The following is a 17,219-nucleotide window of genomic DNA, read 5'->3' on the forward strand; positions in this document are numbered from 1 at the left end:
AGACGAAATTTCACTCTTGTTGCCCAGGCTGGAGAGCAATGGCACGATCTCGGCTCACTGCAACCTTCACCTCCCAGGTTCAAGCGATTCTCCTGCCTCAGCCCCCTGAGTAGCTGGGATTACAGGCATGTGCCACCAGACCCGGCTAATTTTGTATTTTTAGTAGAGATGAGATGGCTCTATGTTGGTCAGGCTCATCTCAAACTCCCTACCCCAGGTGATCCGCCCACCTCGGCCTCCCAGAGTGCTGGGATTAAAGGTGTGAGCCACTGCCCCCAGCCCTATTTTGTTTTAATATTATTCCACAGTCCACCCTTTTCCCAGAGTCCCTCCTCCACCCCCGACACATACACTATATAGTTCATGGTAATTTCTATGTTGTATGTTTTGAAACAGACAGATGAGAAATCAATTTCAAACTTACTTATTATGGTCTTTTAGCTGACAAACATTGCACTGTTTATGCTTTCTTTACCTGGAATTTAAATTCAACTGCTTCTAATTAAAAGTAAAAATCCAGTAACTTTAGTTTCTTATTAAGCTTATTTTATGCCCCATAAATGCATTTAAATGATATTATCACAAGTCACTTTCCTTCTTCAACACATTTTTAAAATAAGGTGATGAAAATATCTTCCACAGTAAGATTTATTTTGAACATATGATTCACAAAAATTTATAAAGGATTTTCTTTCATTCCTTTTTCCTTGTATCTAACTTCTAAGAACATCTATTTTATGTCTTCTTACAATATGGAATCAGAATGTAAGGTAATTATTTCCAAATTTTGAAGTACGTCACTATATTTCCCAGAAGTGAGATTATTAAAAATGTGATTTTCATGTAGTTAAGCAGTAGAAAAAAACAGAACTAAGCAACCTCTTTAATTTAGAATATTTGTAGGCCTTGCCTGTTATAACAATTATTTGATGTTTTTTCCTCATTGAGATACCTATCACTGGAATATTTTACCTAAATTTGTTCTAGTGAGATAAGTCATGCCCTAAGGAATTTGGGAAGAAACAATTGATTTCCTTGCCATTTAATTTAAAATAAACCCTTGAATACGGCTGAGCAATTCTGCACTAAAGAACATATGAAAAGACCAGGGAGGGGATTGTCACAAATATCTGCATTTCCCAAGTTAGAACTATGCTAAGAATATTAAGTCTATTAATTCATTTGATCTCCAAATCAGTCCTGAAAATTGAATGGATTTGCCCATTTTACAACACAAAATTAATTAAGGCTTAGATTATTTCATACCTTCTCTAAGGTCAAGTGGTTATCAAAGCATGGCTGTAATTCAAGTACAAGTTCTGACAATCTCAGAACACTTTCTACCAGGCCACAGCCATCTGCTCATATGAATTGCTAACATATCCCTGGGAACTAGGACTATTAAAGTAGAGTTGCTTAAAGTATTTCGCTTTCCAAAATTAACCGACAGGATACAATCATTTTTGTATTAGAGTGTAAATGCAAATGTCTTTTCCAAATCATATACCACCAACAGGAAGCCTGCAGAAATTAATAATTGTGCCAGCTATCAATCTTTTCATGCATAAAATTCAAAATTTTTTACTCTGCCTACAGATGAAATGTCATTTTATAAAGAGCTAATAATATGTAGCTACAAGTTTGCCTGTCAACACCAATGAGCCAATAGCAGTCTGCAAAAGTTAAAATTGAGTATATTAAAATCACTTGAACATAGCATGAAACTACATAGTTTATTTAAACTGTGTTAAATATCAATGCAATGTAGTTTTACAATGAACCAGTGGATTTTGAAGTGACAAAATTATGGATAATTTGAATAGTATTAGAGCTTTTCCTAATATACCTAATTACATAGGTAAGAATACTGAGGGCCAGAGAGGGAAGCAAATTGCTCTTGCCCAGGTGGAAGTGGAGTTAATATGCAACCTCTTTTCTTTCACTTTCAGCCATGAGATATTTTAGTACTTCGTTTTTAATTCCCACTGTGTGTCTGAAGTTGTCCAAGGATTATTCATTTATTTCTTTAAGTCTATTATGACTCATTCTAGAAAATAATTGATATAGTTTATAAATTTTAAAGGATGGAATGAACTTTAAAAATAGGAATAAAAGAAATAAAAACAAGGCCAGGCATGGTGGGGCACAACTATACTCCCAGCTACTGGGGAGGCTGAGGGAGGAGGATTGCTCAAGCCCAGGAGTTTGAAGCTGCAGTGAGACATGATCATGCCACTGTACTCCAGCCTGGGCTACAGAGTGAGACCCTGTCTCTGAAAACAAAACAAAACTAAAAAAATAAAACAAGGATTGAGTTAAGATCAAATAGACCTAGAAATTAGGCAACAAAAACATGAAAACATACATATATTACTTTAAATTAGCTTTCAGTTTGGCTCTAAGCTTTGCAGCACAAATACGATAAATAAAATTTGATCCAGGATGCAAGTTGCTGTTATCCGCAAGGTAAAAGAAGCCATAATTCTAGAGAAGTATGCTCACTTCTGCAGGCAGTGATATTCAGGAGCTGATTCGCTCTAGCTTAAACCATGCAATGTGATACATTTGTGGGCATGTCTTCTCAACTCTGAGTCCAGCGAGGTCACATTGATATCTTGAAGTCAGCCAGTGTGGAAGAATTTACACCATGGGGATTGGCAAATGCTACATACAAGGGATTTTTGTCCCCTAGAAAGCTAGTTGTCAAATGTTGACCAGCACATCCCTACTTAAAGGTCTTTCCAGAACACATACAGACACATATATTAGGCCTGTCTTATAGTAACCCTCAGTGTAGGCATGACACTTCAAAGACACAATTCAGTTAAAAAAAATATGTGCCTGCCAATGAATTATAGTCTGGATAACCTGATCTTGGTTAGTAGGAGTTAATCAAATTATATATTTTATAATATATGAGAAAAATAATGGACAACATATACTTCTTTACATATTTCTTTCTCTAAGCTGAATATCAATCAATATTAGAAGCAATTAATTCAAGGTAGTACCATCTGACAATTAGCTGGAACCTAACTACATTGTTAGGTAATTTTAGATCCACATGCCTCTAATAATAATAAAGCTAAGAGAATAAAGACACCTTAAAAGGATAAGAAATCAAGGCGTTCTTGCTCCTTATTCTTTCCTGGTTTATTTCCACTCCTTCAACTTGAATACTGAAGTCTTTGCACTCAAATAAATCAGAGCTAGGAAAGAAAAGGTGTTACTTAAACCTAGAAAACAAGCAAATAAATCCACTTTAATTTTTAGTAAACAGCTTTCTTGACTTCATAAAATTGTGTTGGTCTCGACAAAAACACCTAGTGAGAGTATCTCTAGCAGAGACATATAAGGCTTCTTACTGTGTCTTTTTAGTCATTTGTCTCTTTGTGTCAGCTAATTCTCAATTAATACTAGGTGGGTCTACGGTCAACTCATATGTTTGTGTGTGTGTATGTATGTATGCATATATACATACACACATATTTACTGTATCATATATTAATCATAAACATATACATTTTCAGGTTTGAAATATCATTCCACACTTTAGCCATAATAGATTATACTATATTAATTTTGGAGGTTATTACATCCATGTTGTGTGATGAACGACTATTAACTTTTGTGTTCTGACCTGAATACCATGAAATTCTTAGTTCTCACCTCTCAATTCTACAGGAGAAATGCAGTCTATTTCACTCCCTTAGCATCTTATATTCATACACAGATCGTGTATAAAATGCAACTTGTAAAAGTAGGTGTCATCTTGTGCTCCAAAGGATACCATCCCAAAAGTGAAAAACACAGGAGAATGTGAGAGAATATTTGCAAATCCTATATCCGATAAGGGATTTGTATCTAGAATATATAAGCAACTTACAACTCAATAAAAAAGTAGATATATAATCAAATGTTAAAATAGGCAAAAGATCTGAATAAATATTTCCTCAATGAGATATACAAATAGTCAGAAAGCCAATAAAAAAGTGCTCCACAATAGTAGTCATCAGAGTAACATAAATCAAAACCACAGTGAGATACCACTTTGGGCATACTAGAAAGGCTATAATCAAAAGGACAACTAATAAATGTGTTGGAGATGATGTACAAAATTGGAACTCTCATCTACTGCCGGTGGGAATATAAAGTGATTCAATCACTTTGGAAAAGTTTGGCAATTCTGCAAAAATTAAAAATACAGTTACCTTATGTATCAGTCATTCCATTTCTAAATATCTATTCTCAATATGAATAGAAACACAAGTTCTCACAAAAACTTGGTATAAATATTCATAACAGCATTACTTATAATAGTCAAAAAGTGGAAACAATTCAGATATTTATCAACTGAACAACTGATTAAAAATGTGGTCAATCTATACAATGGAATATTATTCAATAAAAGGAAATTAAGTACTCATGCATGTTACAAGATAGATGAAGCTTGAAAACATTATGCTAAGTGAAAGAAGCCAGTCACAAAAGAGCACATATTGTAAGATTCTACTCATATGAAATATCCAGAAAGCAAAAATGTAAGATAGGAAGTAGATTTGCTCTTGCCTAGGGCTGGGGCTGATGTTGAGTGTTAAATGGGGAGTCACTGCTAATGGGTAGAACGTTTATTTTTCGGGTGGTGAAATGTGCTAAAATTGATTTTGATTTTGTTTGTACACCTCTGAGAATATACTCGCGCCTGCAATCCTAGCACTTTGGGAGGCCAAGGTGTGCAGGTCTCCTGAGCTCAGGAGTTCAAGACCAGCCTGGGCAACATGGTGAAACCCCTGTATCTACTAAAAAAAAAAAAAAAAAAAAAAAATTAGCCAGGTGTGGCTGCACATGCCTGTATTCCCAGCTACTTGAGAGGTTGAGGCAGGAGAATTGCTTGAACCCAGGAGGCAGAGGCTGCAGTGAGCCAAGATCATGCCACTGCACTCCAGCCTGGGTGACAGAGTGAGACTCCATCTCAAAAAAGTAAATAAATAAAACAATAAACGTTGTAGATACTAAAAACTACTGAATAGTACCATTTAAATATATGAACTGTATGGTATGTGGATTATATCTCAATAAACTGTGTGTGTGTATATGCACACTATATGTATACTCAAATAATATACACACACACTCAAATCAGAGATGGGGAAGAAAAAGTATGTGCGTATATATTACACACACACACACAGATACTTTATATATATATATATACACACTATACATAGTATATATATACTATATATATATTACACACACAGATACTTTATATATAAAGTGTGTGTGTAATATATATAGTTCACAGACACACAGAACTTTATTAGACACACGCACTTTATATATATGTATGTGTATGTGTATATATATATAGTTCACACACACATAGAACTTTATATATATATATGAAGCTCCATGGATGATTGATAGTACTACACACACACACATATATAGTACTACCAATATATAGTACATGTAGTAGTAATAGTATATGTAGTATACATATATGTACATATATATACACACACACACACACACACACACACGTGTAGTACTACCAATCATCCAAGGAACTTATCTTCACTATCAGTGCTATTCAACTTAATTTGAATCATTATGTTTCTGAGTCAATCCAGTATCTCGAAGTTAGACAGCATGACTTAGAAACAGCAATATTCATCTGAGATAGAGTAGATTTGTGTTTTTATCCTGGCCTTGCTGCTCACTATTTGTATTGACTTTATATTTACCTTTGGCAAATTCCTTCACCTCTCTCCTTCAGTCTATGCAGATGGACAATTAGTAGAGTAAACTTGATGGTTACTAAGATCACTTCAAGAAGTGTGATATATCATAGAGAATGTGGCATATGACCAGATTTAAATAATGGGCATTTCATATCCTTTTGGTGATAGATCTATTATTTAAGAATTAATGTGAAGCCAACATAGATACCTCATTCAAATCTGATCCGCATGTTAACATCTACAGTTGCCAGAATCTAAGCCGAAATCACTCTAACTCCTCCTTTCCAGTTGTCCACCGCATATGATCAACTTTAGTACATTAACAGAATTTCTCTGTGTCAGTCCTCATAAGCCACTTGGATATGTGTATTTATTCATCGATTATTCATCAATTTCATGTGAATCAAAACTATGCCATATTGCAAAAACTTTATATACTCCCTTGAAACATTTTTAACAATTAGTCATAACTTCAGATAACACTTACATTAGTTTTGAAAGAACTAAAAAAATGTAAAATGTGTTATGCAATCAAGTGTAACTGGAACTATTAAATAATAGTTCACTCATAAGAACATTAAATGATGCTTACAGGTAGATATTCTGAAAATCTCCTTCTTCAACTCAGTATTATTGCAACTTTCACATAAATTGGTCTCTTTATAAATGAGTTTTATAAAATTTTGTGTGATATTAATTTTTAATTGTTTTGTCTCCCTCAATGAAGCATAAGCCCTTGTAAGTCAGTTTGCATGTTTTAGTTAAGTTTTCACCAGAATTTAGGATATATTTAATTATTAAATACATTTATATTTAACATATATTTAATGTGCATGTTCTGTGTCCTGGTTACTTTGGCACATATTGGTTATATAATAGATTAAAATAAAAGGCAAACATGACTCTGTCTTTTTACAGTTTCTAATATATTTGTATAAATATATTTGTGAAATGCTCAGTTTATTACAGACAAGTAACTGAAATCTATCATAATAAAACAATATAATTGATTAATATAGCAAAATGTTCAAAGGTATTTTATAGGTAAGAGAAAGTAATTTCATTTATTAAAATGAAAGGGATTGATGGACATGACCCTTTTATACTGATTTGATATTTAAAGTAAAGAAAAATGTCAATTAGGTTAGTAGAAATGAGTCTTAGCTTTGATTTTTATCACTACTTAGCTGTGTAATGTTGAACTGATAAAAACCTCAGCTTCATTATGTGTAAAATGAGAAAATTAGACAAATTTCAATATTCATCCTGCCTGTAAAATTTTGATTATTCAATGTAAATACTTTTCTTTTTTTTTATTATACTTTAAGTTTTAGGGTACATGTGCACAACGTGCAGGTTTGTTACATATGTATACATATGCCATGTTGGTGTGCTGCACTCATTAACTCATCATTTAACATTAGGTATATCTCCTAATGCTATCCCTCTCCCCTCCCCCCACCCCACAACAGGCCCCGGTGTGTGATGTTCCCCTTCCTGTGTCCATGTGTTCTCATCGTTCAATTCCCACCTATGAGTGAGAACATGCGGTGTTTGGTTTTTTGTCCTTGCGACAGTTTGCTGAGAATGATGGTTTCCAGCTTCATCCATGTCCCTACAAAGGACATGAACTCATCATTTTTTATGGCTGCATAGTATTCCATGGTGTATATATGCCACATTTTCTTAATCCAGTCTATCATTGTTGGACATTTGGCTTGGTTCCAAGTCTTTGCTATTGTGAATAGTGCCGCAATAAACATACGTGTGCATGTGTCTTTATAGCAGCATGATTTATAATCCTTTGGGTATATACCCAGTAATGGGATGGCTGGGTCAAATGGTATTTCTAGTTCTAGATCCCTGAGGAATTGCCACACTGACTTCCACAAGGGTTGAACTAGTTTACAGTCCCACCAACAGTGTAAAAGTGTTCCTGTTTCTCCACATCCTCTCCAGCACCTGTTATTTCCTAACTTTTTAATGATCGCCATTCTAACTGGTGTGAGATGGTATCTCATTGTGGTTTTGATTTGCATTTCTCTCATGGCCAGTGATGGTGAGCATTTTTTCATATATCTGTTGGCTGCATAAATGTCTTCTTTTGAGAAGTGTCTGTTCATATCCTTTGCCCACTTGTTGATGGTGTTGTTTGTTTTTTTCTTGTAAATTTGTTGGAGTTCATTGTAGATTGTGGATATTAGCCCTTTGTCAGATGAGTAGGTTGCAAAAATTTTCTCCCATTTTGTAGGTTGCCTGTTCACTCTGATGGTCGTTTCTTTTGCTGTGCAGAAGCTCTTTAGTTTAATTAGATTCTATTTGTCACTTTTGGCTTTTGTTGCCATTGCTTTTGGTGTTTTAGACATGAAGTCCTTGCCCATGCCTATGTCTTGAATGGTATTGCCTAGGTTTTTTTCTAGGGTTTTTATGGTTTTAGGTCTAACATGTAAGCCTTTAATCTATCTGGAATTAATTTTTGTATAAGGTGTAAGGAAGGGATCCAGTTTCAGCTTTCTACATATGGCTAGCCAGTTTTCCCAGCACCATTTATTAAATAGGGAATCATTTCCCCATTGCTTGTTTTTCTCAGGTTTGTCAAAGATAAGATGGTTGTAGATATGCGGCATTATTTCTGAGGGCTCTGTTCTGTTCCATTGATCTATATCTCTGTTTTGGTACCAGTACCATGCTGTTTTGGTTACTGTAGCCTTGTAGTATAGTTTGAAGTCAGGTAGCATGATGCCTCCAGCTTTGTTCTTTTGGCTTAGGATTGACTTGGCAATGTGGACTATTTTGGTTCCATATGAACTTTAAAGTAGTTTTTTCCAATTCTGTGAAGAAAGTCATTGGTAGCTTGATGGGGATGGCATTGAATCTATAGATTACCTTGGGCAGTATGGCCATTTTCACGATATTGATTCTTCCTACCCATGAGCATGGAATGTTCTTCCATTTGTTTGTATCCTCTTTTATTTCATTGAGCAGTGGTTTGTAGTTCTCCTTGAAGAGGTCCTTCACGTCCCTTGTAAGTTGGATTCCTAGGTATTTTATTCTCTTTGAAGCAATTGTGAATGGGAGTTCACTCATGATTTGGCTGTTTGTCTGTTATTAGTGTATAAGAATGCTTGTGATTTTTGCACATTGATTTTTTATCCTGAGACTTTGCTGAAGTTGCCTATATGCTTAAGGAGATTTTGGGCTGAGACAATGGGGTTTTCTAGATATATAATCATGTCATCTGCAAACAGGGACAATTTGACTTCCTCTTTTCCTAATTGAATACCCTTTATTTCCTTCTCCTGCCTGATTTCCCTGGCCAGAACTTCCAACACTATGTTGAATAGGAGTGGTGAGAGAGGGCATCCCTGTCTTGTGCCAGTTTTCAAAGGGAATGCTTCCAGTTTTTGCCCATTCAGTATGATATTGGCTGTGGGTTTGTCATAGATAGCTCTTATTATTTTGAGATACGTCCCATCACTTCCTAATTTATTGAGAGTTTTTAGCATGAAGGATTGTTGAATTTTGTCAAAGGCCTTTTCTGCATCCATTGAGAAAATCATGTGGTTTTTCTCTTTGGTTCTGTTTATATGCTGGATTACGTTTATTGATTTGCATATGTTGAACCAGCCTTGCATCCCAGGGATGAAGCCCACTTGATCATGGTGGATAAGCTTTTTGATGTGCTGCTGGATTCAGTTTGCCAGTATTTTATTGAGGATTTTTGCATCAATGTTCATCAGGGATACTGGTCTAAAATTCACTTTTTTTGTTGTGTCTCTGCCAGGCTTTGGTATCAGGATGATGCTGGCCTCATAAAATGAGTTAGGGAGGATTCCCTCTTTTTCTGTTGATTGGAATAGTTTCAGAAGGAATGGTACCAGCTCCTCCTTGTACCTCTGGTAGAATTCAGCTGTGAATCCATCTGGTTCTGGACTTTTTTTGGTTGGTAGGCTATTAATTATTGCCTCAATTTCAGCTCCTGTTATTGGTCTATTCAGAGATTCAACTTCTTCCTGGTTTAGTCATGGGAGGGTGTATGTGCTGAGGAATTTATCCATTTCTTCTAGATTTTCTAGTTTATTTGCATAGACATGTTTATAGTATTCTCTGGTGGTAGTTTGTATTTCTGTGGGATCGGTGGTGATATCACCTTTATCATTTTTTATTGCGTCTATTTGATTCTTCTCTCTTTTCTTCTTTATTAGTCTTGCTAGCAGTCTATCAATTTTGTTGATCTTTTCAAAAAACCAGCTCCTGGATTCATTGATTTTTTGAAGGGTTTTTTGTGTCTCTAATTCCTTCAGTTCTGCTCTGATCTAGTTATTTCTTGCCTTCTGCTAGCTTTTGAATGTGTTTGCTCTTGCTTTTCTAGTTCTTTTAATTGTGATGTTAGGGTGTCAATTTTGGATCTTTCCTGCTTTCTCTTGTGGGCATATAGTGCTATAAATTTCCCTCTACACACTGCTTTGAATGTGTCCCAGAGATTCTGGTATGTTGTGACTTTGCTGTCAGTGGTTTCAAAGAACATCTTTATTTCTGCCTTCATTTCGTTATGTACCCAGTAGTCATTCAGGAGCAGGTTGTTCAGTTTCCATGTAGTTGAGCGGTTTTGAGTGAGTTTCTTAATCCTGAGTTCTAGTTTGATTGCACCCTGGTCTGAGAGACAGTTTGTCATAATTTCTGTTCTTTTACATTTGCTGAGGAGTGCTTTACTTCCAACTATGTGGTCAATTTTGGAATAGGTGTGGTGTGGTGCTGAAAAGAATGTATATTCTGTTGATTTGGGGTGGAGAGTTCTGTAGATGTCTATTAGGTCTGCTTGGTGCAGAGCTGAGTTCAATTCCTGTATATCCTTTTAAACTTTCTGTCTCGTTGATCTGTCTAGTGTTGACAGTGGGGTGTTAAAGTCTCCCATTATTATTATGTGGGAGTCTAAGTCTCTTTGTAGGTCTCTAAGGACTTGCTTTATGAATCTGGTTGCTTCTGTATTGGGTGCATATATATTTAGGATAGTTAGCTCTTCTTGTTGAATTGATCCCTTTACCATTATGTAATGGCCTTCTTTGTCTCTTTTGATCTTTGTTGGTTTAAAGTCTGTTTTATCAGAGACTAGGATGGCAACCCCTGCCTTTTTTTGTTTTCCATTTGCTTGGTAGATCTTCCTCCATCCCTTTATTTTGAGCCTATGTGTGTCTCTGCACATGGGATGGGTTTCCTGAATACAGCACACTGATGGGTCTTGACTCTTTATCCAATTTGTCAGTCTGTGTCTTTTAATTGGAGCATTTAGCCCATTTACATTTAAGGTTAATATTGTTATGTGTGAATTTGATCCTGTCATTATGATGTTAGCTGGTTATTTTGCTCGTTAGTTGATGCAGTTTCTTCCTAGCCTTGACGGTCTTTACAGTTTGGCATGTTTTTGCAGTGGCTGGTACCAGTTGTTCCTTGCCATGTTTAGTGCTTCCTTCAGGAGCTCTTTTAGGGCAGGCCTGGTGGTGACAAAATCTCTCAGCATTTGCTTGTCTGTAAAGGATTTTATTTCTCCTTCACTTATGAAGCTTAGTTTGGCTGGATATGAAATTCTGGGTTGGAAATTCTTTTCTTTAAGAATGTTGAATATTGGCCCCCACTCTCTTCTGGCTTGTAGAGTTTCTGCTGAGAGATCAGCTGTTAGTCTGATGGGCTTCCCTTTGTGGGTAACCCAACCTTTCTCTCTGGCTGTCCTTAACATTTTTTCCTTCATTTGTAACTTTGGTGAATCTGACAATCATGTGTCTTGGAGTTGCTCTTCTCGAGGAGTATCTTTGTGGCATTCTCTGTATTTCCTGAATTTGAATGTTGGCCTGCCTTGCTAGATCGGGGAAGTTCTCCTGGATAATATCCTGCAGAGTGTTTTCCAACTTGGTTCCATTCTCCCCGTCACTTTCAGGTACACCAATCAGACGTAGATTTGGTCTTTTCACATAGTCCCATATTTCTTGGAGGCTTTGTATTTTTCTTAAAATATCCTTTTTCAGTTTCTTACAATTAACCTTCCTTTTATTTCCTACTGCACTACTTACATTTTTAATAACTTTAGACCTTTCATTAGGAAAAGGAAAACTAAATGAAAATTATTTGTTAAAATATGAACTGGGGCTGCAGAACTCTATGACAGGTGGCATTTTCCTTCCAGAAAAATAAAAAGCGGCTCTTTTTTTCCTTGTTTATAAAAGGTGGCATGCCACAGCTGCAGAGCCAATTTTTGAACATTGAAATCTCTTCATTTTGTAAGCCCCCACCAAAAAATACAGCAGTCTTCTCCAGGAGATATAGCAGCAGGATTGTTTCAACTCACCAACATAGAATGGAAAAAATAAATGTGCATATGATTATGCATACACAGACTGACATGTTTTGTACTGCCTCATGTACTCTGCTGCTATAAAGAGAATCTATAATTTCAGGTGGTGGAAAAGGGAGAGAAGACATGAATATTTTAACGGAATCTTTAAATTCAATCCAAAAGTATATTTTTGTTTGTTTGTAAATCAAGCTTTAGACAAATTTAAATTTGCCCTATCACTATCTCCACCTTAAGCACATTGATATAGTTCATATCCAATAATCTACATGCTGAAAAGTCCCAATTTAAAATTAAGGGTTAGGAAATTTAGGTTTTGAATTATCGGTCTGAAGCCTGAGTTTAGATAATTTTCTAGCTCATTTATGCCTCCAGGAGAAAAAAAAAATGGGTCAAAAAATATCTTATTCAAGATATTCTTGTCATTAGGATAAAATACAAAGTTTGCAATACAGCAAAGAAAAAATGAAAAAAAAACTAGTTCATAATTGAGAAGATAACTAACTCCATTTATTAAAAACAAGCCTCAGTCCCTCACAACTGCAGTCTTTCTTCTTCTTCTTCTTATGGAAGATTTCTGAAGCAGCATTCTGGAACTCCTGCTTAGATTGGGGGCCAGAGATTCAAAAGAACGTCTCCTATAAAACCTAGTTTAATAGTAATCTTTGGGGATCTTTGCTTAGATAATTTTCTCAAGTTAGCTGGTTAATTATAAAGCCTTGTATTCCCCACCTTAATGTCTCTGTGTGTTTTGTGTGTCTCTGTCTCTCTCTATGTCTCTTTCACACACACACACCACAAACACAGACACAAAACATCTGTGAAATATAAGCAGTTTGCCTATTAAAAAGAGTGTTATAATGAATATTTAAAAACATATATGTTTTAGTATTTTATTCATTACTAACTAGATATGATATTATACACAAACAAACAAAGTAGCTCCTTTGAGTTTCCTTTTCTCACTTCAAAATAGAAACATTTTATATTTCTTCATCAGAGTGTTGTAGGGTAATGTCTGATAGTACTGAGTCACAAGAGTAAAAATCCTGGGTCGATGGATGCATGCCTTAGAGGAGAAAAAGACAGTGATTCATGTTCTCAGTATCCTAATACAAAGATGGTTAATTTTTAAAAATATATTTTACTTTAAAGACTTTCTCTAATACAGTATCAGTGAGATGCATGTATAGTTTAATAAGTATAATCTACTAGATATTATTTAATTTTATTAAAGATTTATATGACCTTAGAGTCGTAGTTCTGAATTTTAATCTCTCATATAATTCTCAAGATATAAAAATAACTGGAGATTGGATTGAATATACTAAAAGCCCAAGTCATATGCCAAAGAATGTTTTGTTAGCATTATATATTGTATGCTTTTTTATTTTTTGTATTTATCCATTTCCCTTGAACACCATTTTTTTCTAGGAAAATATATATATATGTATATATGTATATACACATATTTATTATTATATACTTTAAGTAGGTTCTGGGATACATGTGCAGAACGTGCAGGTTTGTTACATATGTATACACATGCCATGACGGTTTGCTGCACCCATCAACCTGTCATCTACATTAGGTATTTCTCCTAATGCTATCCCTCCCCTAGTCCCTGACCCCCCGACAGGTTCTGGTGTCTGATGTTCCCCTCCCTGTGTCCGTGTGTTCTCGTTGTTCAACTCCCACTTATGAGTGAGAACATGCAAATACCATATTTTTTCAAACCATACAAGATTAAGATTTTAAATAGTGTCAGTTAAAGTAAATGGCTTGAATATAAGATTTTCCTTAATGATATAACAGCTAAAATATACACAATGACTGCAGGCATTGGAAGGCAACCAATGTGGATTATGGTCTTTGAAAGAAGGAAACATAGAAAGTTAAGATCACACATATTCCAGCTTTCCCCCAAGAGCATTTACCAATTACTAAGCTGCTACATAGAACCCAAGATGAATGTCAATTTCACTAGGCATGGGAAACAGAGATTAGAGCTTAACGGGGTTGACGTGGTTGAATCAAGAGGCAGGATTCCACAAAGAAGGAGCCGTAAAGTGTCCCCAAAATTTTTTTTGGGTTTTTGGCCAACTACTGAGATTTGTATACATAAGAAGAGATTCTAGAAGGCCAAGCATAGAATAGCAGCTAGAAACTGGAGATCACAGAAGAAATCACAGAGGCCGCACAGTATTAGGAAGATAGATAGAAGATGACACTGGTTCCAGCTATAGTGGAGACAATTTGATGAATAGTGAGATTTAGCTAGAGATTCCAGTAGAAACACATTGTAAGGGTAAGACCTAGTTCCTAGGAGTAAGGGTCTTGTCTCTTCTAGGTGTAAGGGGAAAGCTGAAATAATGTACCTTTAAAAAGCCTGAAACTAACCCTTGAAAAAATTAAGATGCACCTGGCTGGATGCAGTGGCTCACGCCTGCAATCCCAGCACTTTGGGAGGCTGAGCTGGGCAGATCATTTCCGTCCAGGAGTTCAAGACCAGGGTGGGCAACATGGCAAAACCTCATCTCTGTAAAATATACAGTACTTAGCGGGGTGGTGTGTGAGCCTGTAGCCCCAGTTACTCAGGAGGCTGAGAGGCAAAAGGACCATTGAGCCTGGGAGGTCAAGACTGCAGTGAGCCATGATCACACCACTGCACCCCAGCCTGGGTGACAGAACAGGACCTCATCTAAAAAAAATAAATACATAAATAAATAAAAGATGTGCCTGAATTCAAAGACTTGCTTGCCAGAGAATAATTAACAATCTTTGAGGGAATATAGTGCAATTCAGATAATCTTTAATGTATCTTCCACATCTTCCACTGTAGGCATATAAAAAAATAAATAAAGATGAGCTCCTTCTAAGATGACTGACTAGGAGCAACTGGTGTGTGCTGCTCTCACAAAGAGAAGAAAGAGTGGTGAGTGGACCATCCAGGTGGACACATTGGGATTCATCAAGGAAACACCTCAACACACAGAAAACAGAAGAATGAGACAGGACAATCATTCACCCAGAAGTGGCACAGAGTCAGGAGATGGCCCTTACCATGGTTAGTAGGTGAGAGTCCCCAGGGAGCCACACTTCTGCCATAGACCTTTGCAACCCTGGGCCCAGAAGATCCCCCATGACACCCGTGCCCCACCAGGGCCTCTGGACTGACACAGACAGCTGCATGGAGTGTGGGCAGAGCTGCCGCTCAGGCACACATGAAATCCTCGGAGCTTTTGATCCCCAGGCACCCTGGTACCAATGGCTGCAGCTGTGGCAATGGGTGAGGACAGGCTCCCTTGCATGCCCTCAGAATAGGAACAGAATCCATGGGGCTAAGCAGTGGGTGGACTGTGGGGCTCTTCTACACTGCTTGTTGCCGGACTGGCCTGGGATCCTAGCATGGTCACAAGAGACCCACCTGGGCTCTCGAGGAACAGCTCTGTACTTCCCTGGCATGGGACTCCTGGAGGGGATGGGCAGACTGCTATTTTTGCTGCTCCACAGCCCTTGCTCTTGTTGCCCTCAGGCTTGGGAGTGAGCACAGTGACTGGGGACTAACACAGACCCCCAGCACAGTGTACAGACTTGCAGAAAAGCAGCCGGACTGTTTTCCACATGGGTCTTCACCCCTGCTACTCCTCACTGGGCAGCACCTCTTGACCTTGGCCCCCAGCACAACCACCCTGCCCCCACATGAACACTTTGTCATTGATAGCTCTGTGTTTCTCTGAGGAGAAAAATCCAAAAGACAATCCATACGCCTTCTGCTATTGCAGCTGCAGTAGTATGGCCCTTACTGCCTTCAGGCTGGGGGAAAGAACAAAGGACTTGGTCCTTACATTGGCCCTTCCAGCACACCACCGCCACCATATGGAGAAGAGCCCAGTCTCACTTCCCTGTAAGCCCCCACTCACCACTGTTCACCAGGCAAGGCCCCTAGTTGGGGATGGCAGAGCAGTTGTCCTACCCCCAGGTGAGAATTCCCACTGCTATTGGCTCTATATTTTCCTGAGGTGGGGCTCCCAGAAGCAATTGACATCCCCTCTGCCACTGTCATTGCAGCAGTTCTGCCCTTACTGCACTCAGACTGGGGAAAGAACAAACAGCCTGAGGTCTTCACTCACACTCCTAGCACAACACAGTCATGATATGGAGAGGAGCCCAGATGTTCCTCCTGGTGAGCCCTTGACCTCCTACTTTTCACCAAGTGAAGCCTCCAGCTTGGGCTAGCAGTGTAGCCACCCCACCCACTGGCTGAACATTCTCAGTAGCAATGGCTTGCGTTTCTCTGAGGTAGGGCTCCCGGGAACAACTGAAAGCACCTCTCCCACTGCCACTGCAGCGGTACTGCCTTGCTGCCCTTGGACTGGGGAAGGGGCAGAGACCTTGAGTGCTTAACCCACATGTCCAGGAAGTGGTAGCTGCCCTAAGGAGAGGAGGCCAGTCTGTCTCCTCTGCGAGACCCCTGCCACCCTTGCTCATCACCAGGCGGGGCCTCCAGGCATGGGTTCACAATGCAGCTGCCCCAATCCCAAGCCCATCTCTCCAATTAGTAATGGCTCTGCATTTCTCTAGGGTGGAGCCCCAAGAGGCAAGTGAAAGGCCCTCTGCCACAGCAACTGCCAAGGTCCCTTCCCCTGTCGCCTTCAAGCTCGGGAGGGAAAATAAAGCCTTAGCTCGCCCCTAGCAGCAGTGTGCAGCCCAGGAGTGCCAAGGCCAGACCTTTACCCAGCACTGGAGTGGGAAAGGGAGCCCACACTTTCAGAGCACTGAGTGGGAGCACGGCTGCAATCATGAGGAAATATAGAGGAGCCACGTGGTGGAGCAAGAGCCCACCTACTGGCCACTACACTTCAGTGCCATCTACTGGATCATAGCCCAAACTCCAACTCCAAAAATACTTGCTAATATACCCTCCTCTGTGAAAACAAGGACAAGATTTCAACAACAAAGACCCTGCACAAAGCCTCGGCCCTCAAAAAACATTCAGAAAAGGAGTCTGCACTCAATTACACCACAGTTAAAGGAGCATCAGCCCACACAGATGAGAAAGAACTGGTGCAAGAACTCTGACAACTAAACTACAGTGTTTTCTTTCCTCCAAATAACTGTACTAGTTC

General features: G+C 38.1%; 1 pseudogene; it reads right to left on the minus strand.

The window, feature by feature from the left end:
- Positions 1-15,401, minus strand: part of LOC129011303 (60 kDa heat shock protein, mitochondrial-like) — a 52,430-nt pseudogene extending 37,029 nt beyond the window's left edge.
- Between the last annotated feature and the right edge of the window lie 1,818 nt (positions 15,402-17,219).

The sequence above is a fragment of the Pongo pygmaeus genome, chromosome 14, assembly GCF_028885625.2.
Source record: "Pongo pygmaeus isolate AG05252 chromosome 14, NHGRI_mPonPyg2-v2.0_pri, whole genome shotgun sequence".
Classification (NCBI taxonomy): Eukaryota; Metazoa; Chordata; class Mammalia; order Primates; family Hominidae; genus Pongo; species Pongo pygmaeus.